Genomic DNA, 19711 nt, shown 5'->3' with positions numbered 1-19711 from the left:
GGTAAGCTACAGAGTTGTTCATGAGCCAGCTGCACTGTGATAATACCTCCTAGGGTGGTTCTATGGACTAAACAAGAAAATGTCCATAAAGAGCCTGTCACGGAGTAGTCCCTGAACAAATGATGCCTTCTTTTCCCCTTGCAGGTAGTTATTGTTTTGTTGCTTTGGGGTAGTTTCCTATTTTTACTATTATAGAATATTTTACTAAAAACATATAGTGGTTTGTACTGCATTGCAAATTTAATAGTTTTCAGAAAGTAGATGGAGATTTGTGGCATGTAAGAAATACTGCATTTCATAAGCATAATCACTAGATCAGGCATGTGGGTTTATGAACATAGCTATGAATATTTAAACACAAAATTAAAATGTTATTAAATGCCTGTTGTTCATTATCTTCCAATGAAAACACTTATTCTTAGATAAAAATAAGTTGTGTACTTAAAATCTGTAAACATAGTAATTTAATGGTTTGGTTTTAATTGAATAAAATTTTTACTTTAGTCAACAGCTTGATTCTTATATTAAAATTCAGTAACAATTTTACAATGTGAAAGTTGATATTCACATATAACAAAAAGATTAAATCTATGTCTTAAATTATTCAGTTTCCCCTTACCAAATTTATGTTCATATTATGTAGTTGTGACTATAGAGTAATGAGACTGATTTTCTCTGGAGCTTGGAAGCTAGCCCTGAACACAGTTCCCAGTGAGGAGTCCTGAAATGTTTTGACCAATGTCAGCATCCTTCAAATAAGTTTATGGATTCTATGGGTGATGGATTCACTTAAGATAACAACAACAACAAAACAGACAACAACCACTAGTCTTACTACTTTACAGCCATACTTTTGGTTTTATTATGTTGCAAAGGTTACTCTGATTTTATATTATGTTAATAAACTGAGGCTTGACTGAAAGACAGCATAGAAATGCTCTACTACAGCATTATAGAATTTTGTTTTCAGTTGTAAGTCTATTTATACAGAAAAACAAAACAAAACCACCAACACACAGCTCTTCCTGAGTGAGCTGTCTGAGTGGCAAGTGTTTCTTTCCTTCCCACTGATTTTGGAAACTTGGGGCTTCCCAGAGAAGCTGTACTGCTAAATAACATGGGCCATTTTACGGAGGCCTGGGAGGCTTTTTTTCACTGGTTTATCGGCTTTGTCTAACTCTTTCTTCCTGACTCTCTCATATTTACCCTGCCCAATTAAACATGAAGGTCAGCCTTGTAAAATTTATTTTGAGGCTGAGTGTGGTGACTCACACCTGTAATCCCAGCACTTTGGGAGGCCGAGGCGGGTGGATCACCTGAGGTCAGGAGTTCGAGACCAGCCTGGGCAACATGGTGAAACCCTGTCTCTATGAAAAATGCGAAAAATTAGCCGGGTGTGGTGGCGCATGCCTTTAATCCCAGCTATTCAGGAGGCTGAGGCAGGAGAATCGATTGAACCCAGGAGGTGGAGGTTGCAGTGAGCCAAGATCGCACCACTGCAGTCCAGCATGGCGATAGAGCGAGACTCTTAAAAAAAAAAAAAAAAATGGCCCTTTTTAGATTTTTATTCATTTATTTTTATTTTTTGAGATGGAGTTTCGCTCTTGTTCCTCAGGCTGGGGTGCAATAGGGCGATTTCGGCTCACCGCAACCTCTTCCTCCCAAGTTCAAGCAATTCTCCTGCCTCAGCCTCCTGAGTAGCTGGGATTACAGGCATGCGCCACCATGGCCGGCTAATTTTGTATTTTTAGTAGATACAGGGTTTCTTCATGTTGGTCAGGCTGGTCTCAAACTCCCGACCTCAGGTGATCTGCCCGCCTCAGCCTCCCAAAGTGCTGGGATTACAGGCATGAGCCACCACTCCCAGCCAAAAGTCCTTTAAAAAAAAAAAAAATTAGGTCATCAGAAACTTCATTGGTGAGGCCGGGTGCGGTGGCCCACACCTGTAATCCCAGCACTTTGGGAGACCAAGGTGGGCGGATCACGAGGTCAGGAGATCGAGACCATCCTGGCTAACACAGTGAAACCCCATCTCTACTAAAAATACAAAAAATTAGCCGGGCGTGGTGGCAGGTGCCTGTAGTCCCAGCTACTCAGGAGGCTGAAGCAGGAGAATGACATGAACCCAGGAGGCGGAGCTTGCAGTGAGCCGAGATGGCGCCACTGCACTCCAGCCTGGGCGACAGAGCAAGACTCTGTCTCAGAAAAAAAAAAAAAAAAAAAAAGAAAGAAACTTCATTGGTGAAATAAGCAAAATGAGTATGCTAACAATTCCCTCTGTAATGTCCCAGAGTCAACCATAGAAGGCTATTTGTGGTACAAATAAATCAATGCATTGATATAAATCCAGTATAAATGAATTGTTTACAAATGATTCACTAATGTTATCCAACCAGAACTTACACAGAAAAACTACACTCATATCTTTTTTGTGAAGCACCAAGAGAGTATGTAATTGGTTGGCCAGCTGATATTTCTTTGGAGACCTCACTATGCTTTACAAAAAATATTTAGCTACTCTGAGATGTGACGTCTTATTGGCCGTGATGATAACCAAAAACAGAAGGTGTTTCATTAACTTCTGGTCAATGACATATTAAATGAAGATGCTCAGTTGAGCAGCATCAGTGATTTCAATCGACTCATCAATCGCTAGTATCTAGCTGCCATCATGTTTCACTTTGCTAACAAGCTGATATCCCACATCTGATGCCAACAACTCAGGTCCTTCAAACAAATGACATGTTTGATAAAGAAATCTTTTCAAAATCATTATGCACTTCAGCATTTGTCTTTTCTTCTAGCACAGCATCTGTGCATCTGTTCCATCAGGCGTCTATTCCTTGATCATTTCTGAGCCTTCCATGATTTTTGAGCCTGATTTGCTGGTATCTTAGGAATGAGAAATGAAGCTTCTTCCATTGAATATTATGTTATTGAACACTGAAACACAATCTTTATGTCCAAGGTTTTAGATTTAATCTTGTGGATGAGACTGCAGGGAAGCATTATCACAGGCTTTCTGATAAGACAATGTTGTAAAAGAAATTGAGTTGGGGGGAGAACAAAGTCCTAATTTAGGAATAACATTAAGGACATATTTTTGTTTGGTTGGTTTTGGTATGGGTTCTTGAAACTTCACACCGCTTTCAGCACTGTAAAGCTTCTGAATTTTAAAGTATCTCTGAAACATTGAAATGAAAAGTCACATGATCCAACTGGTAAAAATGGATGCAATTCATTCTTTAGTGAGCCCTACTTAACTATATAATTTGCTCATATGCATTAAATTGAGGAAGTCTTCATCTCTAGTTTGCATATATCTGGATTGCATGCAACTGTCTCCACTAGATTCCTTGTAATTGCATACTGACTAATGGTGTGATACAGCTATTTTAACACTGAATTTAAGCCCAAATACTGCTATTAACAGTGTAATCACTTTGATTAAGTGAATAATTGAAATATAATACTTCAAAATCAGAATGCAGGACAATAACTACTTCCCTATTTTATTTTTATTTATTTTTAATTTTTTTTTAAGATATGGGCTCTTGCTCTGTTGCCCAGGCTGGAATGCAGCAACCTGATCATAGCTCACTGCAGCTTCAAACTACTGGGTTCAAGTGATCCTTCTACCTCAGCCTTCCAAGCAGCTGGGACTATAGGCGTGTACCACTATGCCCAGCTACATTTCTAATTTTTTGTAGAGAACAGGGTCTTGCTGTATTGCCCAGGCTGGTCTCAAACTCCTGGTCTCAAGCTCTCCTCCTGCCTTGGACTCCCAAAATGCTGGGGTTCAAGGCGTGAGCCACTGCATCCGGCCCTCACTTCTCAATTTTTTTTTTTTTTTAAAAGAAAAGTCTAGGCATACCTTTGAATTCATAAATAAACCAGTATAGTTTTATATTGGGGAAACACTAAATCAGAAAATAAAATAAATTGTAATTGATAAATACCAAATATTGATACCCAATAAATATTTTATCAAATCTATACTTCTTTCTTTAACACTTCTTTTAAGTGTTATAAATTTAGCATCCATATATAGTATAAATAGGTTAATTAAAATCAAATCACTGGCTAGGTGCGGTGGCTCATGCCTGTAATCACAGCACTTTGGGAGGCTGAGGCGGGCAGATCACAAAGTCAGGAGATCAAGACCATCTTGGCTAACACGGTGAAACCCCATCTCTACTAAAAATACAAACAATTAGCCGGGCATGGTGGTGGGCGCCTGTAGTCCCAGCTACTCAGGAGGCTGAGGCAGGAGAATGAGGTGAACCCAGGAGGCGGAGCTTGCAGTGAGCCGAGATCGCGCCACTGCACTCCAGCCTGGGCGACAGAGAAGATTCCATCTCAAAAAATAAAATAAAATAAAATAAAATAAAATAAAATCACGTTGGAAAGGTAATTGTGCAGTTTTTGTTTTGTTTTGTTTTGTTTTTGAGTTGGAGTCTCACTCTATCGCCCAAGCTGTAGTACAGTAACACAATCTCGAACCCCTGACCTTAGGTGATCCACCCTCCTTGGCCTCCCAAAGTGCTAGCATTACAGGCATGAGCCACTGCGCCCAGCTATGTGCAGCTGTTTTTAATTTGCATTCATTTCTTTCAATGTATGGCCTCTGGCATTTTTTTGTTGGGATTGGGAGAGAGTTGATTCTGTAGCTTGCACTAATTGAAACTTATTTGGTGCATATATAGTGTTCGATAAAGGACCTGCGGCTATGTGTGCACAAATATACATTAGTTTAGATTAAAAGTACATGTTAGGCAGGGCACGGTGGCTCATGCCTGTAATTCCAGCACTTTGGGAAGCCAAGGTGGGTGGATCACCTGAGGTCAGGAGTTGGAGATCAGCCTGACCAACATAGTGAAACCCTGTCTCTACTAAAAAATACAAAATAAGCTGGGTGTGGTGGTGCATGCCTGTAATCCCAGCTACTCGAGAGGCTGAGACAGGAGAATCGCTTGAACCTGGTAGGCAGAGGTTGCAGTGAGCTGAGACGGTGCCACTGCACTCCAGCCTGGGCAGCAGAGTGAAGCTCCGTTCCCCCGGCTACTGCCCACCCCCAAAAACGTACATGTTAACCACAGTCTGGCATTCAAAACTGGAGTCTATGGTAGAATCAGGAGAGAGGATTCCTGAGCTAAAGCAGACAATAAAACCCATTTCTTCAGTGCTAGAAAAATATTACAATTGCCATGCTAAGTGTATATTGAGTGACTCCAATATTTATGTCTGATCTAAAAATGTGTTGTCTAGAATGAAAGAAGCAGAGATCCTCATTGATCCTCAAGTTGAACTTTAGCCTCAAGCTTGCATGGTGTGTAGGCCTATTTTTCTTTTCTGATGTCATGGACTTTCCCTGTCTCTTAAATGATTAAATTCATGGCACAACCTGAAAACTATTCCAGGAACTTCTTTAGTTTAAGCTTTGAAGAATATTCTCAGGCAAGATTTTCACTGCATTCCTCTTTGACTTCATTAGGCATTCTAAAACTCAGAGGGTAGCTATATCTAATTGAATCCAAAACTTCAGTCATTTCAGAAAACATTGAATATTAATCATGAAGTTGTTGTGTATATTTCAACTAGTTAATTCATTCAATCGACTGGTTGTTCTGGTATTGTGTAGAGACAACTGTATTTCTATGGGCAAAACAAAGTAGAGAGTCAGGGAACTATTCAGACAGTTCGGTGTTAAAAAAAAAAAAAAGTGTGAATTTCACACCGACTATGTGCCTGGTTTGTCATAATGTCCACTAATAAATGAGTGTTGAATAAATGCATAAATAACTCAAAGTTAGTTTTCATTCAATATACTATGTATTTTAATTGCCATTTTATTTTTGCTTATTTAGATATTTCCTCAGAATTATGATGGTCACAGTTTAGCTTGATGTATGAGCAGTGACTTGTAGCAAAATTTCTTAGACCCGGCTCAGTAGCAGGGCATGAGGATCTTCCTTTTAATTGATTTTTGTTTTTGAGATGGGGCCTTGCTATGTTGCCCAGGCTGGACTTTTTTTTGAGGTGGAGTCTCGCTCTTTCATCCAGGCTGGAGTGCAGTGGTACTATCTCTGCTCACTGCCATCTCCATCTACTTCCCAGGGTTCAAGCAATTCTCCTGCCTCAGCCTCCCAAGTAGCTTGAATTACAGGCGCCCACCACTACGCTTGGCTAATTTTTGTATTTTTAGTGGAGACGGGGTTTCACCATCTTGGCCAGGCTGGTGTCGAACTACTGACCTCGGGTGATCCGCCCCCCTAGGCCTCCCAAAGTGCTGGGATTACAGGTGTGAGCCATCGCGCCTGGCTCCCAGGCTGGACTTTAACTCCTCCTCTCAAGGGATCCTCCTGCCTCAGCCTGTCAAGTAGCTGGGATTACAGGCATGTGCCACTGTGCCCAGCAGGATCTTCCTTTTCGATAATAGTTCCAGGTGAATCTGATATAGATATATATGTTTTAGAATTGTTTTTTAGAGAATGACAAAAATAAAAACTCTTGATACTCTTTCCTACCAATTTATGTACTTGTTCACCCGTGGTCTTTTAAGACTCAGTATATAAAAATAGCCCGCTTAGTTAAAAAAAACCCAAATCACTTTTGTCTAAGGCAAAGTTGTTTTGTTTTGTTTTGTTTTCCACTGTGGACATCTCAAGTCTCTTTACTTAATTTTGCCAATGTAGAGCTGCCAACAATTCAGAGACACATAGATGTAGATCTGAGGATAAATTCGTATCTACAAAGCAGGGGGTAGATTCCTCAGCATGTGTTTGTTTGATTTAACATTTAACTTAAATGCAAACCCCAAGCCTTTTTGTATTTCTGGTATTTCCCATTCATTATGCCAAAAGTCCTCCTTCAGGTTTCCACAACTTTCTGTGTCGATGATCATGACATATTAAAAACGGTAACATTATAAATACTGTGCTGTCTTAAGAATTTCTAGCACTTCCTGAATCGGAAAATAATGCCCTTGCTTTTTGTATAATGAGTGAGAACAATAATTCTTTCACCTTCCCTATACTTCTATTAGACAGATATTACAACAGCATAAGTTGGAAGGAAAAACCAATTCTTATATTAAAGAAAATACCTGCTTGAATGCAGCAGGTAGAGATTCTTAGTTCATCTGCATTTTGTAAGCAATAGAGTGCTTTCTGCTGAGTCTTTTCAATACAGGCAGTTGCAACTAATAATGAATTCTGTTCCAAAATTTCCTTTTTAAATTTTAGCTTATTGTAAACTCACCATTTATTTTTCCATAGAATCAGTGACAGTCAGGACTCCTGGATGACCTCACAGAAAGTTTATTTTATTCTTCTCTATTTTGACTTTAACTCACAAGGTAGTCAGATGATGGTATCACAATAAAGTGTTTGGTGAGTCAACTACAGATGCCAAGGTACACCTTGGCTCTCTCCTTCCCCAGATGCCCAGACGAAATGGGGACCGTAATGGTGGAGGTAGCAAAAGAGACCACCTCCTCTTCTTCTGTCTCTCCTTCTTTCTTAATATCCTTGGGGTTTGGATAAAACTGGGGAGAGCCCCAAAATAATTGTAGCATGCCTTGAACTGGGTTTTGACACAGAGTCCGGTTTGTAACTGCAGGCAGGGAGTGAAGAAAGGGAATCTTTTGGCATATCTGTTGGTATTTGTAAGGCAATGCCTTTGTAAGGCAGCATCTTCTCTTTTCTGAACCATCCGCTCCCTGCTCTTTTTCTATTTTGCTTTGAAAAGCTCTCTTATCTCAGTTTAAAGCTTTGGTCTCCAAGTCAGATGCAAAGTAAACCAACCAAATCTACCCAGTTACATAATAACGAAAGAGTGAGGGGAAAGTATTTCAGCAGCAATCAATTATTTTTCACTCCCAAAAAGGAAATGTACCCTTGACTTCGTTTGTATATTTTTAACACTAACCAATGATTTTTTTACTACCCAAACCAACAACTGTACCCTCAACTTTGTGTTTGTATTTTTGTCCCATGTGCTCTCAAAACATGCACATTTCCTGCAAACAGCATGTTAATTTATATCAAGCCTTTTCGATCTTGAGGACAAAGTACAATAATGTTTATATAAATAATGTTTGCAAAAAAGAATTGTATAAAATCAGAAAGAAAACCCTATTTTTGTCTCGGCTTCTGGCTTTTTTAGATCTTAAAAAAAGAGTTACCATTTCCTGAGAACTTTTTGAGTGCATTATTTACTTAAATGTCAAGTTTGCTAAATCCAGCTCATCTAATAAATGAAGATCAACCTGTAACATTTTTAGTTGTGTGGTTCTTAATTTTAGGCTAATTCTGTAAATCTTCCAATTTGTTATACCCTTTTTAGTACTGAGTTTTGTGTTTTCCGAAATCAGATTTTCTCCTAAAGGTGTCAGAACAATTTTAATGAAGCAAATAATGAAATAAATAGAATAAATTTGCAACAAATTGCAGTAAATGTCATTTAACACCAACCTGATGATAGAACACAGGTATGACAAACCAAGGCCTTTCTAATAGCTTTGGAACACATCTTTAAATTCTTACAGATCAAGAATGCAGTTGAAAAGCCACCCTTCCAGTCTGCTGTTATGAAATCTGGTCACTTGGATTCTGGAGAGGATTAGGGAGGTAGCTGATTGCTAATATTGTAAACTGGCCCCCTTCTTAGTGGCACTGCCTCCATGTAGTTTTCATTGGCAGTTTGTGAACTTCCCTGGATTTTTAAAGACTCTCCTTATTGTTCCATAAAATGCAGTTTCCTTTGTCTTTTCAGTTCCTTTTCTGCTGTTTTCAGAATAGGGCTTAAAAGTAAGATAAAAGGCCTGATACTTTCCATCATAAAAAGTTGTAATGACAGGTCTCACTAATTAAAGTGTAACAATGGGAAGATTAGCCTTTCAGTTAGCTTTGTGTTGAATCTATACAGTATTTTCAAAAGCCCTAACTCGGAACATATTGGAGTATAGCATCTTTAAAATATAAACATTCACACATGGATTTGATTATAATACACACACCAAATAGAGGCACGGTACTGGTAGGGCTTCCAGAATGAAGGAAACTTCCCATTTCACTTTTTGTGGTGCTAACCATTCTACTACAGAAATAGGAAAGACCACAGGGAGAATTGGAGGGGCATATTGTGGAACGAGGCCTCTTGCTAATTATGAATGGTGGGGATTTCTTTGGATTCCTTAGTATCAGAGAATTTAAGTAGAATATATGTGCTTTTTAATGCCCGTGTTTTTTTCCCTTAATGGAAAAGCATGTCTTCAACCCTGTGTTAATAAAGTAATATTGCTTTCTGGTGGTGTCAGTACCACCACAATGTGCTTAATACATTATTGGATTGGTAATAATCTCAAAGGACCAAATATTTGAAGCTGTTAAAAGACACTCGATGTGTAAAACATGGTATATAGTGAGCCTTCATTATTGGGGGGTCATGATACAACATTGTCTGAATAGCAGCTAACCATGCATTTTTCTGGAGATATAAATATAAAAGTAATCAAGAGAACTCTAGAAACATCCAGCTGGAGGATAGCTGAAGGGAAAGGTCAGAAAGTGAGTAGGAGAAAAATATTCTTATGTTTGCATCAGGTTGCAAAAAAAGTTTAATTTCGGTGTGTAGATAGTTTTAAATTAGTGATTAGTGCTTTGTTAAGAAAAAAATACATGCAGTTATTTTCTTTTTGTTTACACTTCCAGGTTTGGTCCAAATTCCTGACTTGAATATAAATTAAATATCTTCTTTTCTATAGCATACGGCTTAAAAAAGAGGTTTTTGGTTCACACTTAGTCATCTTTAATTTCAATATTTCAGTTTTAGGCATTTATTCATGCTGAAGTGTGTGGCAGAAACAGTGGGCATGTTTTACTATATTTCAGCTCTGAAGACATGATATTGTGGCTCTGCTCCAAGTTGGAATAATCACAATTCTAACTTTTAAATGTTTGTGTTCTTTAGAAAAAAAACACGTAACAGAAGAGTCCCATCTAAGGTGATTGTAGCTCAGTCACAAGGGGAGAAAGGAGGCAAGAACTAGAAGAGACAAGAGAAAAGGAGAAAAGGGATGCAAGTCAAAGTGTGTTCATTTCGTGTAACATTAAGAGATTATCCTTTTCTTTACTTCTCTGGCTCCAGAAATTTATGTGGAAGGATTGTGTTGACATTTCTTCTCAATATTTTTATAATCAGTCCCCTTCTCTCTTGTAGGTTCACCCTCTTCCCTCAAGTTCTAGTTACTGTTTTATCTGGACTATTGAAGGATTTCCCCCCTTCAGGTTCTCTCCATTCTCCTTACACCCTGCCGTCAGATTAATCTTCCTAACACCAACACTGATCCTGTCATTTCTGTGCCCAAGAGCCTTCAAATGGCACCCCGTTACTTACCAAATTAAGTACAAATTTCATAGCTTGATATGTAAGGCCCTCCTCACTTAAACTGGACCTTATTTTTGCCATATATCTTTTTTTTTTTTTTTTTTTTTTTTTTTTTGAGACGGAGTTTTGCTCTTGTTGCCTAGGCTGGAGTGCAATGGCCTGATCTCAGCTCACTGAAACCTCCACCTCCCGAGTTCAAGTGATTCTTCTGCCTCAGCCTCCCAAGTAGCTGGGATAGCAGACGTACGCCACTATTCCTGGCTATTTTTTGTATTTTTAGTAGAGACGGGGTTTCACCATGTTGGCCAGGCTGGTCTTGAACTCCCGATCTCAGGTGATCCACCCTTCTCAGCCTCCCAAAGTGCTGGGATTACAGGCGTGAGCCACTGCGCCCAACTAACCACATATCTTTTCACTCATCTTAGGCTCTAGTGAAAATAAACTCCTTGGACTTGGGAAGTAGGTTTTTTGTTGTTGTTGTTGTTTGTTTGCTTGTTTGTTGTTGAGACAGAGTTTCGCTCTTGTTACTCAGGCTGGAGTGCAACGACGCAATCTCACCTCACCACAACCTCCGCCTCCCGGGTTCAAGCGATTCTTCTGCCTCAGCCTTCTAAGTAGCTGGGATTACAGGTGTGGGCCACCACACCCAGCTAATTTTTTTTAGTAGAGATGGGGTTTCTCCATGTTGGTCAGACTGGTCTTGAACTGCCGACCTCAGGTGATCCACCCACCTCAGCCTCCCAAAGGGCTGGGATTACAGGCGTGAGCCGTCGTGCTCGGCCTCGCCTCGGGAAGTAGTTCAAAATAACAGTTAAGAGAACATTCTTTGGAGTCAAACAGAATTGCATCTGTGTGATCCAGCTCTGTGGCCTCTTTAAACCTTTCTGAATTGCTGTTTCCTCATCGATGTAAAGAAGATAATGTCAATGCCTTCCACCATAGGGATGTTGTGAGGATTGAACAAATGTTATAAAATTCACAAACATTTTTGCGAGCAGCAGGACATTTTAGATGATTTCTATCAATCACTCAGTGGTTTCTTGTGTGACAAGCACAGATAGAGCTAGTCCTGAGGGGAATACAGAACTGGCTCAGAGATGGTCTAAGGAAGCTTCCTAAGAGATGCTCTCATTCACACTCCTTAAGTAGATCATGATGAAATGATGGTGGTGACACATATTTATTCCCAAAGTTAAATGATAAAAGAACTGAAAGTTCAGGGCAATAATATGAAAATTGTCTCAAGGCCAGGTATGAGCAATTGCCAGGTGAACAAGATAGATACTATCTGTTGGGATTCATTGGAAGGAGACATCCTGGTGGTCTGAGATAATTGGCAAAGGCTTCCAGGAAGAAGAGGAATTTGAGCTGGATAGGTTTTAGATAGGAGGATAAGTGTGAAGGGGGCTGAAAGGGACATACTTCAAGGGTAGCAAGTCCTGGCTTTATTTTGGGGGGACTCCACCTCAGTAAGCTCCTTTTGTCATAAAAGCCCTCAGTCTTTTTTCAAGAGGAAACTTGCTTCGGAGGAAGATGCTAATCAATCTGTTTGGTGATGTAAATTGGGTTTAAACAAACTATTCTCCTGTAGAATTAGAGAATTTTCCTTTTTCTAAAGATGGCTTAAGCTTGGATTTGTTTTGGGGAGATGAGTGTGCCTTTTTGCCCAGGAATTTTCTTCCAATAGACATAAATGCAATGGATCTGTGGCAAGAGAGGTGTGCCTTAAGTTGCAGGAAAGGCTGTGATAAGGAACTGAGCTGCACCTGGCTTAGTGCTGGCTAGACAGATGAAGGGTGGCCTCACTTGGTATCATTTGAGATTAAATAAGTCTGCCTTTGGGAAATGGACTGTGCACTCTGGTGATTATGTGTCTGGGTCATGGTATCTGGAGATTAGGAATGGGATTTCCCACAGAAGGAAATGGAGAATTTCAGCGTCAATCTCTCTCGAGTAGGAAAGCAGGCCAACTAACTTTAGATGGGCAGGAAGGGAGGAGTTTCTCTTTTTTCCTGGAGCCAAGGGAAGCTGGACGTGGAATCGCAGGCATGGGAATTCCTGAATATTCCTGTTAGTGTGAATTTTGAGCTGACACCTGTTATGAGAATACTGCCAGGTGGTGGGCTAGAAATTGAACATAGATTGTAAAGTACAAGGGTAGTTTTAATATGATCCAGTAGTCTTCAGAAATGAAGACTAAGCTGGGCACAGTGGCTCATACCTGAATCCCAGCACTTTTGGAGGTCAACAGAGGCAAATTGCTTGAGCCCAGGAGTTCAAGACTACCCTGGGCAACGTAGCAAGACCCCATCTCTACAAAAGAATACTAAAATTAGCTAAGCATAGTAGTGTATGCCTGTAGTCTTAGCTACTCAGGGGCTGAGGCGGGAGGATCGCTTGAGCCCAGGAGGTTGAGGCTGCAGTGAGCTGAGATCATGCCACTGCACTCCAGCCTGGGTGACAGAGACCCTGTCTGAAAAAAAAAGGGATGGACAGTCATGGGGATATGACTTAATGGTGGTAACCTGGGAGAACTTGGGAAGGCCTGTCTGTTCAGATTCTTCTTGGCTTCCCTGTGTAACATTCCTTTTCTCCTGTTTCTGGCAGGACACCTGTCACATGAGGATCTTCAGAAGATAAGGTCAGAGAGAACTTTCTGCTTCTGTGGTTTTCTCAATTTCCTTTAGCTTACAATACTCAGTATGTCAAGGTGCCATATTTTGGGGTGTCACATTCTGAGACTTAGCATTTATTCCCAGAGATTCTGATTAAGTAGGTCGATTGTGGGTCCTGGAATCTATTTTTAGCATACTCAGGTAATTCTGAGACACAGTCAGATCTGGGGTACACCTTTCTAGGCTGAAAATATTACTACCTTCCCTTACTGGGTTTTTAAAAAGTGAAATGTTAAAATACTTTTAACTTAATGGAGAGAAGTTGTGAAAATTATATGTTGAGTAAAGACGGACTTCCATGTTAGACTTTAGATCATGTTGATGTTTTACAACAAGCATATGCTCATGGTGTATTGAAAACAGCAACAATAACAACAGCAACAACAACAAGAAGATGAAATAGTATAAAGTAGAGGTGGAGAAATCTGTCCTGGTCACAGTGCTGCCATCACCAACTGAGAGGTAGATGGGAAGGGGTGAAGGCTTAAGCAGCACAATCTGTCACACAAATCTCAAGTGCTCTTGAAAGTTAAGCATTACTTTTATAATGCAAAAAGAATCTGTGGATGTGGGACTTAAAAAAATAAAAACAAGCAGGGCGTGGTAGCTCACGCCTGTAATCCCAATACTTCGAGAGGCCGAGGTAGGAGGATCACTTGAGTCCAGGAGTTCAAGACCATCCTGGGCAACGTGGTGAGACCCTGTCTCTAAAAAAAATTTTAAAAGTAGCCAAGCATGGTGGCACATGCTCGTAGTCACAGCTACTTGGGAGGCTGAGGTGGGGGAATCACTTTAGCCTAGGAGGTTGAGGCTGCAGTGAGCTGTGGTCACACCACTTCACTCCAGCCTGGGTGACAGAGTGAGACCCTGTCTCAAAAAATAACATGAAATTAAAAACATAAAAAAGAAAAGTGATGAGAAAATACACTTGTGTAAGTTGGATCTCATATTACATGCTGTACAGGGGATGAAAATCCTTTTGTTAGGCAAATAATCACTCTCTATTTCTCTTTTGTGTAGACACAATTATTTATGGTATTTTTCTTGAGTGAGACCCCTGTGATAGAACATATCCTAGAAATTCCAAAAATGTTTATATGAAAGTAGAGTTTGAGAAAATTTGACACCTACTACCTTTTAGAAACTTTTAATGTTATGTCCATTACTAAAGTGTCATGCATTTCAGCTCATCAGCTTTTTTCTTACATGTCACATCTTATCAATGACTAGTATAGGGGCCAAGATGTCATAGGAAGTTGTTAACCTAATTTGTATGGTCTGAAAGTACTTCTTTTACTAAGACTATTGAAGAATATGCAGAGTTACTTTTTGCCTTCTATAAGGATAGAGTATTTCCATATTCTTTCAGGTATTTTGAAAGAAACCCCAGATAGATTTCCTACCATTTGAACCTCTATTGTGAGCCTTTCACACCAACAGGTTTACTTGACCTTGGGTCTAGTGGATTGAAACCCCAAGTGTGAACACTTTTCTTTCCCAGGAGCTGTTAACTTCAAAGCCTCTGAGAACCATTTGAATGATAATATTGTTCAGCACCAGGCCTAAGAAACAAACACTCATAAAGTGTCTTCTATCTTTCCTCCACACTTTTGCTTTAAGTGCATTTGTTCATTCATTCCTAACTGCATTTCCCTGTGCCACTCATTACAGGGAAAGCATTTCTTTGATTGTTTTACGTCCCCAATTCTCCCCTTGTGAGAATTGCATAAGGAAACTCTCTCTTTGGCTTAGCAGATGGACACAAAGCAACTTTGTTTGAGGTGTGACTTGAACTTTCCTGAAATTCGATATCAACTCCTACTTGGATTTGAACTTTGAAGACCCAAAGATAGGAAGTTTCCGTATAAGGATCAAAACATGTCAGAGCAAGACCCAGTGATTTGGGCTGGCAACCCTGGCAGGTAGGATTACTTTGCTCAACAGCTCAGGATGGTGTACGCTGTTCCCTGAAAAACCACTTCACAAATGTCTGTGTTGTCCCAAGGGTGACTGGAGAGAGCGTGATGATAAATCAGTGCAACCTATCTCCACCACTGGAAAAGCAAATCAAAGCATGTCCTAGTGAATATCATCCTTCATTCAACAGCTAATGTCTGTGAGAGACTGTTAGGTTCACAGCAGTGTGGCAAGCACAAAGAAATATAATTGTAGTGGTGTCTGCAGGAGGTTGGTGCCTAGTGAACGCGGTGGTATACAGTGGAAACAGCCATGGTGCCCAGTGGGGGACATTGGTGCCTGGCAGGGGACAAGACCAGGAAATGAAGAAAGAAATGGTATATGCCACATGGTAGCAGAGCTGGACAGCTGACAGGGGCTTATTCATGACCACTGGTGAGATGCTGCTTGGAGACTCTCAGCAAAACTTGAGAGGTACTTTGCAGGAGGGCAGCGTTTCACAGCAGAAGATGAAGAGATGAAGACAAAAGTCATGGAGGTACAGATTCTGTGGCCCTGTTGTACCCATAGGCTGAAAAATCCTGAGGAAATTAAAGTTACAGAATCAATTGCTGTAAGAGACACGACTCCCACCCTTGGGGGCTTTCATACACATCTTAGGGACTTACTCACATGGCAATAAAATAAGGATTATAAAAAGTGTAAATGAGGAGTTGGAGGAGTTTCATGAGGAAGGCATTGCTGGAAGAATAAGTGGGTCCTCATAGGGGTGCAGGTGGGTATTCAGGAATGAGTAGTGGTCTCAGAGCTGGAAAGGCAAAAAGGGCCTTCCAAGTGGGGATCCTCATGACCAGAGAAGGTCAGCCTCTCACCATGTGGGGTCCTGGAACTGCAGACTGGGCCAGGCTGTCGGAAGGGTGTCTGACTGCCCAACTTTCCTCTGAAGGAGCTGAGAGGTGTGTCACAGAACAGCAGGCCCTGAAGGCTTTCTGTGACAGAACTGCTGGGGATTAAGAGGACCCTCCTGGTATCCTGTCTAGGACAGAGGGAGAGTTTGTGGGCTGGGAAGAGAAACTCCAGGCAGGGAGATCCACTTAAAGGCAACTGCAATAACTGTCAGGTGCGGGGTGAAGAGTGATAAAGGTCTGGACTGCCAGAAACAGAAAGTGGAAATAAAAAGAAAGGAAGAGAAAACCAAGAGAGATGGGGAGACAGAAATGACAGGACCGGCCGACAGATTGGGACGGGCTCCCAACTGGCTACCAAGAAAGAGGTCAGTCAGAATGAAGAGTTTGAGCTTAACCAACTGGAAGACAGACTGACGGAAAAACAGAGGAGTCCTTGGTATCGGAATTACATTTTTTAGTAAGACTTGACAACACATTTTGTTTGTCAAAACCTCTAAATAGCCAGGTGTGGTAGTGCATGCCTAGAAGCAGGATGACTGCTTGAGCCCAGGAGTTCTGGGCTGTAGTGCAGCATGCCAATGGGGAGTCTGCACTAAGTGCAGCATCAATATAGTGGCCTCTTGGGAGCGGGGGACCACCAGGTTGCTTGAAAAAAAGGTGAAAAGACTCAGGTCAGAAATGGAGCCAGTCAAAACTCCCATGCTGATCAATGATGGGATCACAACTGTGAATAGCTACTGTCCTCCAGCCCGGGCAATGTAATGAGACCCCATCTCAAAAGCAAAAGAGAGAGAGAGAGAGAGAGAGAGAGAGAGAGAGAAAAGCAAAGAAGGAAAGAAAGAAAAAGAAAACTACTAAATAGAGTTTAGTCTTCCCTCCTACCTTTCTTTTTTCTCTTCTTCCCCTGCAACACTACAAATCTGGTCCTTGTTAAATTTCCACAGTTTATAAACACACGTTGGTATTTCAGTTTTTACCACAAATGAGAGCATGATAAACATACCGTCTTGCAACTTACTTTGATTAACAATATATCATGGATATCTTTCAGTATCATTTCATATAGATCTTCCTCATTTTTTAAAAAGAGCTATATAGTAGCCCATTGTACGGCTGTACCATCCTTTGCTTTACCAAGACTTCATCGGTACACATTTATGTTGTTTCTAAATATATCTTTTTATAACCAATGATCCCATTAACACCATATTCATACACTTGGGCAACTATTATAGGATAAATTCTCAGAAAAGCAATTGCTGGGTCAAAAGACATGCACAATTTAATATCATTTGATATATATTGCAAAACTGCTCTCTGGAATGTTTATCTGATTTAATTCTTCCACTAACAGGTTAATCAAGACCTCTTCGTGCATGTCTGTGGCAATTTGTCAACCTGCTCTTTCTACAACTGCAATAAATACTAGTTTGCCACATTGGAAGAGCTTATATTAGTCAACAGATCCTAATGAATGAAGGGTTTCTTAATTAAAATAACCAGAAAGTCATTACTTGTAAATATATAAACAAGTTGATTATAGCAAGAGGCTGAATACTTCTAATAAGCATGTGTGGATATTAAATTAACCATGGTTCACAAACCATCCATGGATGCATTGGATGCATGGTTGATTGGAAATAACCACTTCACAGTGGTTACCCGATTCCTGTCTGCCAACTGCCAAATGGCATTCCTGTTTGTAAGATTGTTATGGTTTGACATAACTCATGATATTTCCTAACACATGTATGTGTCAAGTAAAATCGTTTTTTCCTCTCGTGGGTATTTAAGAAATTAAAATACTTAATGGAGGATTAGGAAACTGTCTCTTCTTTTCTTTTTGATTCAGCAGATATTTGTTGAACATGTACAATATACTAGGAAGTTACCTTGTTAATTGCTTCAGATAATACATGGAGGAGTAAAACCCAATTTTTGCCCTCAAGGTGCTCATAGGGGACAGACAAGAATATAGGATGAGTATGAAAATAAATATAAAAATGGCTATAAAACTGAGGCAGAAGGAGAACGGTGCTTAAAGATGAGCACAAAGAAACAATGATGAAGATTCAAAACAGAGAAAACGCATCTGGTTAATGGGAAAATAAGGAAAGGCTTCATTGAGGGAGATGCAAGTAAGAAGGGATTTCAAGAACGGGTAGGACTTGTTCACTTAAGCACTTTCTTTTGGAATGTTCAAGGCCAAGCTGTGGGAAGGTGAGGCAACAAAGAGAGTCCACATGTAGATGCTTCTGTCAATGGCCCAACAGAGCAGATCTTGCTAGTCAACCCAGCCCAGGTGGCAAATATGAGTGAAATTTCCGGCAGGGCAATTTCCAATGAGTGAAGATACCTCTGGATATTTCCAGCTTCCAGTCATTGAATCACCCCAGCCATTTAAGTCTTACCAGCTGAAGTCCTTGACATTGTAGAGCAGATATAAGTCATCCCTGCTACATGTCTGTATTTCTGACTCACAAGATTCATGAGGATTAAAAAATTGTTGTTTTATCTTTAAAAGTGGGTAGGATTCCACAGGTAAGCTGAAGATAGGGAGAACATTTCTAGCAAAAGAAACCACATAAGCTGAGGGGAAGCATGACTATGCCCACAGAACAAAAAACAATCCAGAACAGTCCAGGTGGGCTGGCATCAGGATTTGAGGAGGGGTAGAGTAAAAGATCAGACTAGATCTGAGAAAAAAGAACATTACATGGCAAGTGAATATACTTTTTGTGTGTGTGTGATGGAGTCTCACTCTGTTACTCAGGCTGGAGTGCAGTGGTACAATCTCTGCTCACTGCAACCTCTGCCTCCCGGATTCATGAGCCTCAGCCTCCCTAGTAGCTGGAATTACAGGTGCTGGACACCATGCCCAGCTAACTTTTTTGTATTTTTAATAGAGGTGGAGTTTCACCACGTTGGCAAGGCTGGTCTCGAACTCCTGACCTCAAGTGATCCGCCCGCCTTAGCCTCCCAAAGTGCTGAGATTACAGGTGTGAGCCACCATCCCTGGTGAATATACTCTTATTTGATAGGCAAGTGGAGTCTAGCCAAAGTTGGGCATCAGGCTGTTGTTTTTGAGGCAGGAAGAAAAACATATTGTTAGGGCTCAGAACATGATGCCCACAATATGGCACCTTGGCAATTGAGAAAAACAGAAGCAAGAAGGTCAGTCTGATCTTCTCCCACCTTTCTCCCCTAAAGCATTGTCATAAATTCTCTGACCTACCTTGCTTGAAATTGGGTCATAAGACCCTTAATCCAGAGGGATCCTGCCCTGTAACTAAAAGCCAAGAAGAATCTGAACAAACAGGCCTTGCTAAGTTCCCCCCAGTGTATTCACATTAGATCATAACCTCCTTTTGTCCAATCATACTCCTGCATGACTGTCCATTCTTCATAGAACCTAAGCATAAAAATACAGTTTTCCCACCAGGCGCAGTGGCTCACGCCTGTAATCACAGCACTTTGGGAGGCTAAGGCAAGTGGATCACCTGAGATCGGAAGTTCGAGACCAGCCTGACCAACATGGAGAAACCCTACTTCTACTAAAAATACAAAATTAGCTGGGTGTGGTGGCGCATGCCTGTAATCCCAGCTACTCAGGAGGCTGAGGCAGGAGAATCGCTTGAATCCCATAGGCAGAGGCTGCAGTGAGCTACATCACCATGCCTCGCTTATTTTTAAATTTTGTGTAGAGACAGTGTCTCATTATGTTGCCCAGGCTGCTCTTGAACTCCTGACCTCAAGCAATCCTCCTGCCTCAGCCTTCCAAAGTGCTGTGATTATAAGTGTGAGCCGCTGCACCCAGCCTCA

This window comes from Chlorocebus sabaeus, chromosome X, assembly GCF_047675955.1.
Source record: "Chlorocebus sabaeus isolate Y175 chromosome X, mChlSab1.0.hap1, whole genome shotgun sequence".
NCBI classification, from domain to species: Eukaryota; Metazoa; Chordata; class Mammalia; order Primates; family Cercopithecidae; genus Chlorocebus; species Chlorocebus sabaeus.
Note: the sequence above shows the minus strand (reverse complement) of the source record.